Here is a 10,237-nt window from a genome sequence, read left to right as displayed (position 1 = left end):
TTCATTCTTTATTCTTGTTGCAGCTGCGACAGAATATTAGATCTCATTATTCTCAGTTTAATATTTAACTTCTAATTGTAGTTTTCATTTAAAATGTTTGTATTCTATATCTTTTGATTTCAAATATTGGAGCATTTCTGTGTGTTAGTAAGACTGACAATGTTTCTCATTTCACTATATTCTTTTCTGAACCTTCTTATAAAATTAAAAACTCAAAATATTGCTTTTTTAGCATATAAGGTATTTGAAAATGTAAAGCTTAATTTTTTGGCATATCAAGAAAAGTATGTTCAGTTGTAATTACATTTGAATTTATATTATTTCTTAAATCTCTGTTACATACTAATGTCAATGCAGAATGAAATCTGCTTTCTGTCTGATAAACCTAATAATTAATCAGTATTTCGAAAAACTGAGAATGGGATTTGATGTGTAAATTTTTAAGTCTCTGAATTTTTAAAAATAATTATTTATGTCCTGATGTGTATGTGTTTTACATTTCTTTAACAATACTGCATGTTGAATTTAAACATTTTTTTCTTTCCTTTCATAGGTATAAAAAGTTATGAAAGGGACTTGGTTGAAATGTAAACTAATCTTAAGACATGAATGAGGTGTGTATATTTTTGTTTGTCTTTCATATTTTCAAGGCTTTTTTATTGAATTACCTCTTTGTGTTCAGATTTAAATGTGTTCCAATGTAAGGGATGAGAAAAAAGTAACATGAATTATAAATTGGTCCTTTGACCTTGAATTGGAGAAATGTGTCTTGATACAACAAATCATGAATTTATGGCATATAATCAATGTTTTTTGCTTCTTGACACTTTCTAATTGTATTTTTCATTCTTTATTCTTGTTGCAGCTGCAACAGAATATTAGATCTCATTATTCTCAGTTTAATATTTAACTTCTAATTGTACTGTTCACTTAAAATGTTTGTATTCTATATCTTTTGATTTCAAATATTGGAGCATTTCTGTGTGTTAGTAAGACTGACTATGTTTCTCATTCCACTATATTCTTTTCTGAACCTTTTTATAAAATTAAAAACTGAAAATATTGCTTTTTTAGCATATAAGGTATTTGAAAATGTAAATCTTAATTTTTTGGCATATCAAGAAAAGTATGTTCAGTTGTTATTACATTTGAAATTTATATATATCTAAAATCTCTGTTACATACTAATGTCAATGCAGAATGAAATCTGCTTTCTCTCTGATAAACTTAATAATTAATCTGTATTTCGAAAAACTGAGAATGGGATTTGATGTGTAAACTTTTAAGTCTCTGAATTTTTAAAAATAATTATTTATGTCCTGATGTGTATGTGTTTTACATTTCTTTAACAATACTGCTTGTTGAATTTAAACATTTTTTTCTTTCCTTTCATAGGTATAAAAAGTTATGAAAGGGACTTGGTTGAAATGCAAACTAATCTTAAGACATGAATGAGGTGTGTATATTTTTCTTTGTCTTTCATATTTTCAAGTTTTTTTTTTATTGAATTACCACTTTGTGTTCATATTTAAATGTGTTCCAATGTAAGGGATGAGAAAAAGGTAACATGAATTATAAATTGGTCCTTTGACCTTGAATTGGAGAAATGTGTCTTGATACAACAAATCATGAATTTATGGCATATAATCAATGTTTTTTGCTTCTTGACACTTTCTAATTGTATTTTTCATTCTTTATTCTTGTTGCAGCTGCAACAGAATATTAGATCTCATTATTCTCAGTTTAATATTTAACTTCTAATTGTACTGTTCACTTAAAATGTTTGTATTCTATATCTTTTGATTTCAAATATTGGAGCATTTCTGTGTGTTAGTAAGACTGACTATGTTTCTCATTCCACTATATTCTTTTCTGAACCTTTTTATAAAATTAAAAACTGAAAATATTGCTTTTTTAGCATATAAGGTATTTGAAAATGTAAATCTTAATTTTTTGGCATATCAAGAAAAGTATGTTCAGTTGCTATTACATTTGAAATTTATATATATCTAAAATCTCTGTTACATACTAATGTCAATGCAGAATGAAATCTGCTTTCTCTCTGATAAACTTAATAATTAATCTGTATTTCGAAAAACTGAGATTGGGATTTGATGTGTAAATTTTCAAATCTCTGAATTTTTAAAAATAATTATTTATGTCCTGATGTGTATGTGTTTTACATTTCTTTAACAATACTGCATGTTGAATTTAAACATTTTTTTCTTTCCTTTCATAGGTATAAAAAGTTATGAAAGGGACTTGGTTGAAATGTAAACTAATCTTAAGACATGAATGAGGTGTGTATATTTTTGTTTGTCTTTCATATTTTCAAGGCTTTTTTATTGAATTACCTCTTTGTGTTCAGATTTAAATGTGTTCCAATGTAAGGGATGAGAAAAAAGTAACATGAATTATAAATTGGTCCTTTGACCTTGAATTGGAGAAATGTGTCTTGATACAACAAATCATGAATTTATGGCATATAATCAATGTTTTTTGCTTCTTGACACTTTCTAATTGTATTTTTCATTCTTTATTCTTGTTGCAGCTGCAACAGAATATTAGATCTCATTATTCTCAGTTTAATATTTAACTTCTAATTGTACTGTTCACTTAAAATGTTTGTATTCTATATCTTTTGATTTCAAATATTGGAGCATTTCTGTGTGTTAGTAAGACTGACTATGTTTCTCATTCCACTATATTCTTTTCTGAACCTTTTTATAAAATTAAAAACTGAAAATATTGCTTTTTTAGCATATAAGGTATTTGAAAATGTAAATCTTAATTTTTTGGCATATCAAGAAAAGTATGTTCAGTTGTTATTACATTTGAAATTTATATATATCTAAAATCTCTGTTACATACTAATGTCAATGCAGAATGAAATCTGCTTTCTCTCTGATAAACTTAATAATTAATCTGTATTTCGAAAAACTGAGAATGGGATTTGATGTGTAAACTTTTAAGTCTCTGAATTTTTAAAAATAATTATTTATGTCCTGATGTGTATGTGTTTTACATTTCTTTAACAATACTGCTTGTTGAATTTAAACATTTTTTTCTTTCCTTTCATAGGTATAAAAAGTTATGAAAGGGACTTGGTTGAAATGCAAACTAATCTTAAGACATGAATGAGGTGTGTATATTTTTCTTTGTCTTTCATATTTTCAAGTTTTTTTTTTATTGAATTACCACTTTGTGTTCATATTTAAATGTGTTCCAATGTAAGGGATGAGAAAAAGGTAACATGAATTATAAATTGGTCCTTTGACCTTGAATTGGAGAAATGTGTCTTGATACAACAAATCATGAATTTATGGCATATAATCAATGTTTTTTGCTTCTTGACACTTTCTAATTGTATTTTTCATTCTTTATTCTTGTTGCAGCTGCAACAGAATATTAGATCTCATTATTCTCAGTTTAATATTTAACTTCTAATTGTACTGTTCACTTAAAATGTTTGTATTCTATATCTTTTGATTTCAAATATTGGAGCATTTCTGTGTGTTAGTAAGACTGACTATGTTTCTCATTCCACTATATTCTTTTCTGAACCTTTTTATAAAATTAAAAACTGAAAATATTGCTTTTTTAGCATATAAGGTATTTGAAAATGTAAATCTTAATTTTTTGGCATATCAAGAAAAGTATGTTCAGTTGCTATTACATTTGAAATTTATATATATCTAAAATCTCTGTTACATACTAATGTCAATGCAGAATGAAATCTGCTTTCTCTCTGATAAACTTAATAATTAATCTGTATTTCGAAAAACTGAGAATGGGATTTGATGTGTAAACTTTTAAGTCTCTGAATTTTTAAAAATAATTATTTATGTCCTGATGTGTATGTGTTTTACATTTCTTTAACAATACTGCATGTTGAATTTAAACATTTTTTTCTTTCCTTTCATAGGTATAAAAAGTTATGAAAGGGACTTGGTTGAAATGTAAACTAATCTTAAGACATGAATGAGGTGTGTATATTTTTGTTTGTCTTTCATATTTTCAAGGCTTTTTTATTGAATTACCTCTTTGTGTTCAGATTTAAATGTGTTCCAATGTAAGGGATGAGAAAAAAGTAACATGAATTATAAATTGGTCCTTTGACCTTGAATTGGAGAAATGTGTCTTGATACAACAAATCATGAATTTATGGCATATAATCAATGTTTTTTGCTTCTTGACACTTTCTAATTGTATTTTTCATTCTTTATTCTTGTTGCAGCTGCAACAGAATATTAGATCTCATTATTCTCAGTTTAATATTTAACTTCTAATTGTACTGTTCACTTAAAATGTTTGTATTCTATATCTTTTGATTTCAAATATTGGAGCATTTCTGTGTGTTAGTAAGACTGACTATGTTTCTCATTCCACTATATTCTTTTCTGAACCTTTTTATAAAATTAAAAACTGAAAATATTGCTTTTTTAGCATATAAGGTATTTGAAAATGTAAATCTTAATTTTTTGGCATATCAAGAAAAGTATGTTCAGTTGTTATTACATTTGAAATTTATATATATCTAAAATCTCTGTTACATACTAATGTCAATGCAGAATGAAATCTGCTTTCTCTCTGATAAACTTAATAATTAATCTGTATTTCGAAAAAAAACTGAGAATGGGATTTGATGTGTAAACTTTTAAGTCTCTGAATTTTTAAAAATAATTATTTATGTCCTGATGTGTATGTGTTTTACATTTCTTTAACAATACTGCATGTTGAATTTAAACATTTTTTTCTTTCCTTTCATAGGTATAAAAAGTTATGAAAGGGACTTGGTTGAAATGCAAACTAATCTTAAGACATGAATGAGGTGTGTATATTTTTCTTTGTCTTTCATATTTTCAAGTTTTTTTTTTATTGAATTACCACTTTGTGTTCATATTTAAATGTGTTCCAATGTAAGGGATGAGAAAAAGGTAACATGAATTATAAATTGGTCCTTTGACCTTGAATTGGAGAAATGTGTCTTGATACAACAAATCATGAATTTATGGCATAAAATCAATGTTTTTTTGCTTCTTGACACTTTCTATTTGTATTTTTCATTCTTTATTCTTGTTGCAGCTGCAACAGAATATAAGATCTCATTATTCTCAGTTTAATATTTAACTTCTAATTGTACTGTTCACTTAAAATGTTTGTATTCTATATCTTTTGATTTCAAATATTGGAGCATTTCTGTGTGTTAGTAAGACTGACTATATTTCTCATTCCACTATATTCTTTTCTGAACCTTTTTATAAAATTAAAAACTGAAAATATTGCTTTTTTAGCATATAAGGTATTTGAAAATGTAAATCTTAATTTTTTGGCATATCAAGAAAAGTATGTTCAGTTGTTATTACATTTGAAATTTATATATATCTAAAATCTCTGTTACATACTAATGTCAATGCAGAATGAAATCTGCTTTCTCTCTGATAAACTTAATAATTAATCTGTATTTCGAAAAACTGAGAATGGGATTTGGTGTATAAATTTTAAGTCTCTGAATTTTTAAAAATAATTATTTATGTCCTGATGTGTATGTGTTTTACATTTCTTTAACAATACTGCATGTTGAATTTAAACATTTTTTTCTTTCCTTTCATAGGTATAAAAAGTTATGAAAGGGACTTGGTTGAAATGCAAACTAATCTTAAGACATGAATGAGGTGTGTATATTTTTGTTTGTCTTTCATATTTTCATGGTTTTTTTTTATTGAATTACAACTTTGTGTTCATATTTAAATGTGTTCTAATGTAAGAGATGATAAAAAGTAACATGAATTATAAATTGGTCCTTTGACCTTGAATGGGAGAAATGTGTCTTGATACAACAAATCATGAATTTAAGGCATATAATCAATGTTTTTTGCTTCTTGACACTTTCTAATTGTATTTTTAATTCTTTATTCTTGTTGCAGCTGCAACAGAATATTAGATCTCATTATTCTCAGTTTAATATTTAACTTCTAATTGTACTGTTCACTTAAAATGTTTGTATTCTATATCTTTTGATTTCAAATATTGGAGCATTTCTGTGTGTTAGTAAGACTGACTATGTTTCTCATTCCACTATATTCTTTTCTGAACCTTTTTATAAAATTAAAAACTGAAAATATTGCTTTTTTAGCATATAAGGTATTTGAAAATGTAAATCTTAATTTTTTGGCATATCAAGAAAAGTATGTTCAGTTGTTATTACATTTGAAATTTATATATATCTAAAATCTCTGTTACATACTAATGTCAATGCAGAATGAAATCTGCTTTCTCTCTGATAAACTTAATAATTAATCTGTATTTCGAAAAACTGAGAATGGGATTTGATGTGTAAACTTTTAAGTCTCTGAATTTTTAAAAATAATTATTTATGTCCTGATGTGTATGTGTTTTACATTTCTTTAACAATACTGCATGTTGAATTTAAACATTTTTTTCTTTCCTTTCATAGGTATAAAAAGTTATGAAAGGGACTTGGTTGAAATGCAAACTAATCTTAAGACATGAATGAGGTATGTATATTTTTGTTTGTCTTTCATATTTTCAAGTTTTTTTATTGAATTACCACTTTGTGTTCATATTTAAATGTGTTCCAATGTAAGGGATGAGAAAAAAGTAACATGAATTATAAATTGGTCCTTTGACCTTGAATTGGAGAAATGTGTTTTGATACAACAAATCATGAATTTATGGCATAAAATCAATGTTTTTTGCTTCTTGACACTTTCTATTTGTATTTTTCATTCTTTATTCTTGTTGCAGCTGCGACAGAATATTAGATCTCATTATTCTCAGTTTAATATTTAACTTCTAATTGTAGTTTTCATTTAAAATGTTTGTATTCTATATCTTTTGATTTCAAATATTGGAGCATTTCTGTGTGTTAGTAAGACTGACAATGTTTCTCATTTCACTATATTCTTTTCTGAACCTTCTTATAAAATTAAAAACTCAAAATATTGCTTTTTTAGCATATAAGGTATTTGAAAATGTAAAGCTTAATTTTTTGGCATATCAAGAAAAGTATGTTCAGTTGTAATTACATTTGAATTTATATTATTTCTTAAATCTCTGTTACATACTAATGTCAATGCAGAATGAAATCTGCTTTCTGTCTGATAAACTTAATAATTAATCAGTATTTCGAAAAACTGAGAATGGGATTTGATGTGTAAATTTTTAAGTCTCTGAATTTTTAAAAATAATTATTTATGTCCTGATGTGTATGTGTTTTACATTTCTTTAACAATACTGCATGTTGAATTTAAACATTTTTTTCTTTCCTTTCATAGGTATAAAAAGTTATGAAAGGGACTTGGTTGAAATGCAAACTAATCTTAAGACATGAATGAGGTGTGTATATTTTTCTTTGTCTTTCATATTTTCAAGTTTTTTTTTTATTGAATTACCACTTTGTGTTCATATTTAAATGTGTTCCAATGTAAGGGATGAGAAAAAGGTAACATGAATTATAAATTGGTCCTTTGACCTTGAATTGGAGAAATGTGTCTTGATACAACAAATCATGAATTTATGGCATATAATCAATGTTTTTTGCTTCTTGACACTTTCTAATTGTATTTTTCATTCTTTATTCTTGTTGCAGCTGCAACAGAATATTAGATCTCATTATTCTCAGTTTAATATTTAACTTCTAATTGTACTGTTCACTTAAAATGTTTGTATTCTATATCTTTTGATTTCAAATATTGGAGCATTTCTGTGTGTTAGTAAGACTGACTATGTTTCTCATTCCACTATATTCTTTTCTGAACCTTTTTATAAAATTAAAAACTGAAAATATTGCTTTTTTAGCATATAAGGTATTTGAAAATGTAAATCTTAATTTTTTGGCATATCAAGAAAAGTATGTTCAGTTGTTATTACATTTGAAATTTATATATATCTAAAATCTCTGTTACATACTAATGTCAATGCAGAATGAAATCTGCTTTCTCTCTGATAAACTTAATAATTAATCTGTATTTCGAAAAACTGAGAATGGGATTTGATGTGTAAACTTTTAAGTCTCTGAATTTTTAAAAATAATTATTTATGTCCTGATGTGTATGTGTTTTACATTTCTTTAACAATACTGCATGTTGAATTTAAACATTTTTTTCTTTCCTTTCATAGGTATAAAAAGTTATGAAAGGGACTTGGTTGAAATGCAAACTAATCTTAAGACATGAATGAGGTGTGTATATTTTTGTTTGTCTTTCATATTTTCAAGTTTTTTTATTGAATTACCACTTTGTGTTCATATTTAAATGTGTTCCAATGTAAGGGATGAGAAAAAAGTAACATGAATTATAAATTGGTCCTTTGACCTTGAATTGGAGAAATGTGTTTTGATACAACAAATCATGAATTTATGGCATAAAATCAATGTTTTTTGCTTCTTGACACTTTCTATTTGTATTTTTCATTCTTTATTCTTGTTGCAGCTGCGACAGAATATTAGATCTCATTATTCTCAGTTTAATATTTAACTTCTAATTGTAGTGTTCATTTAAAATGTTTGTATTCTATATCTTTTGATTTCAAATATTGGAGCATTTCTGTGTGTTAGTAAGATTGACAATGTTTCTCATTTCACTATATTCTTTTCTGAACCTTCTTATAAAATTAAAAACTCAAAATATTGCTTTTTTAGCATATAAGGTATTTGAAAATGTAAAGCTTAATTTTTTGGCATATCAAGAAAAGTATGTTCAGTTGTAATTACATTTGAATTTATATTATTTCTTAAATCTCTGTTACATACTAATGTCAATGCAGAATGAAATCTGCTTTCTGTCTGATAAACTTAATAATTAATCAGTATTTCGAAAAACTGAGAATGGGATTTGATGTGTAAATTTTTAAGTCTCTGAATTTTTAAAAATAATTATTTATGTCCTGCTGTGTATGTGTTTTACATTTCTTTAACAATACTGCATGTTGAATTTAAACATTTTTTTCTTTCCTTTCATAGGTATAAAAAGTTATGAAAGGGACTTGGTTGAAATGTAAACTAATCTTAAGACATGAATGAGGTGTGTATATTTTTGTTTGTCTTTCATATTTTCAAGGCTTTTTTATTGAATTACCTCTTTGTGTTCAGATTTAAATGTGTTCCAATGTAAGGGATGAGAAAAAAGTAACATGAATTATAAATTGGTCCTTTGACCTTGAATTGGAGAAATGTGTCTTGATACAACAAATCATGAATTTATGGCATATAATCAATGTTTTTTGCTTCTTGACACTTTCTAATTGTATTTTTCATTCTTTATTCTTGTTGCAGCTGCAACAGAATATTAGATCTCATTATTCTCAGTTTAATATTTAACTTCTAATTGTACTGTTCACTTAAAATGTTTGTATTCTATATCTTTTGATTTCAAATATTGGAGCATTTCTGTGTGTTAGTAAGACTGACTATGTTTCTCATTCCACTATATTCTTTTCTGAACCTTTTTATAAAATTAAAAACTGAAAATATTGCTTTTTTAGCATATAAGGTATTTGAAAATGTAAATCTTAATTTTTTGGCATTCAAGAAAAGTATGTTCAGTTGTTATTACATTTGAAATTTATATATATCTAAAATCTCTGTTACATACTAATGTCAATGCAGAATGAAATCTGCTTTCTCTCTGATAAACTTAATAATTAATCTGTATTTCGAAAAACTGAGAATGGGATTTGATGTGTAAACTTTTAAGTCTCTGAATTTTTAAAAATAATTATTTATGTCCTGATGTGTATGTGTTTTACATTTCTTTAACAATACTGCATGTTGAATTTAAACATTTTTTTCTTTCCTTTCATAGGTATAAAAAGTTATGAAAGGGACTTGGTTGAAATGCAAACTAATCTTAAGACATTAATGAGGTGTGTATATTTTTCTTTGTCTTTCATATTTTCAAGTTTTTTTTTTTATTGAATTACCACTTTGTGTTCATATTTAAATGTGTTCCAATGTAAGGGATGAGAAAAAGGTAACATGAATTATAAATTGGTCCTTTGACCTTGAATTGGAGAAATGTGTCTTGATACAACAAATCATGAATTTATGGCATAAAATCAATGTTTTTTTGCTTCTTGACACTTTCTATTTGTATTTTTCATTCTTTATTCTTGTTGCAGCTGCAACAGAATATAAGATCTCATTATTCTCAGTTTAATATTTAACTTCTAATTGTACTGTTCACTTAAAATGTTTGTATTCTATATCTTTTGATTT

The 10,237-nt window shown here is 25.9% G+C and overlaps 1 long non-coding RNA gene across 1 annotated transcript in view; it reads left to right on the top strand.

Moving 5' to 3' along the window:
* Positions 1-6,463: 6,463 nt before the first annotated feature.
* Positions 6,464-10,237, top strand: part of LOC129960201 (uncharacterized) — a 238,511-nt gene continuing 234,737 nt past the window's right edge. Inside the window, exon 1 of the long non-coding RNA XR_008783555.1 lies at positions 6,464-6,518. This is a non-coding gene — a long non-coding RNA (uncharacterized LOC129960201). The remainder of the gene's footprint in view (positions 6,519-10,237) is intronic.

This window comes from Argiope bruennichi, chromosome X2 (assembly GCF_947563725.1).
Source record: "Argiope bruennichi chromosome X2, qqArgBrue1.1, whole genome shotgun sequence".
Classification (NCBI taxonomy): Eukaryota; Metazoa; Arthropoda; class Arachnida; order Araneae; family Araneidae; genus Argiope; species Argiope bruennichi.
The sequence above is the reverse complement of the archived record's forward strand: the minus strand, read 5'-3'. Positions and strand labels throughout refer to the sequence as shown.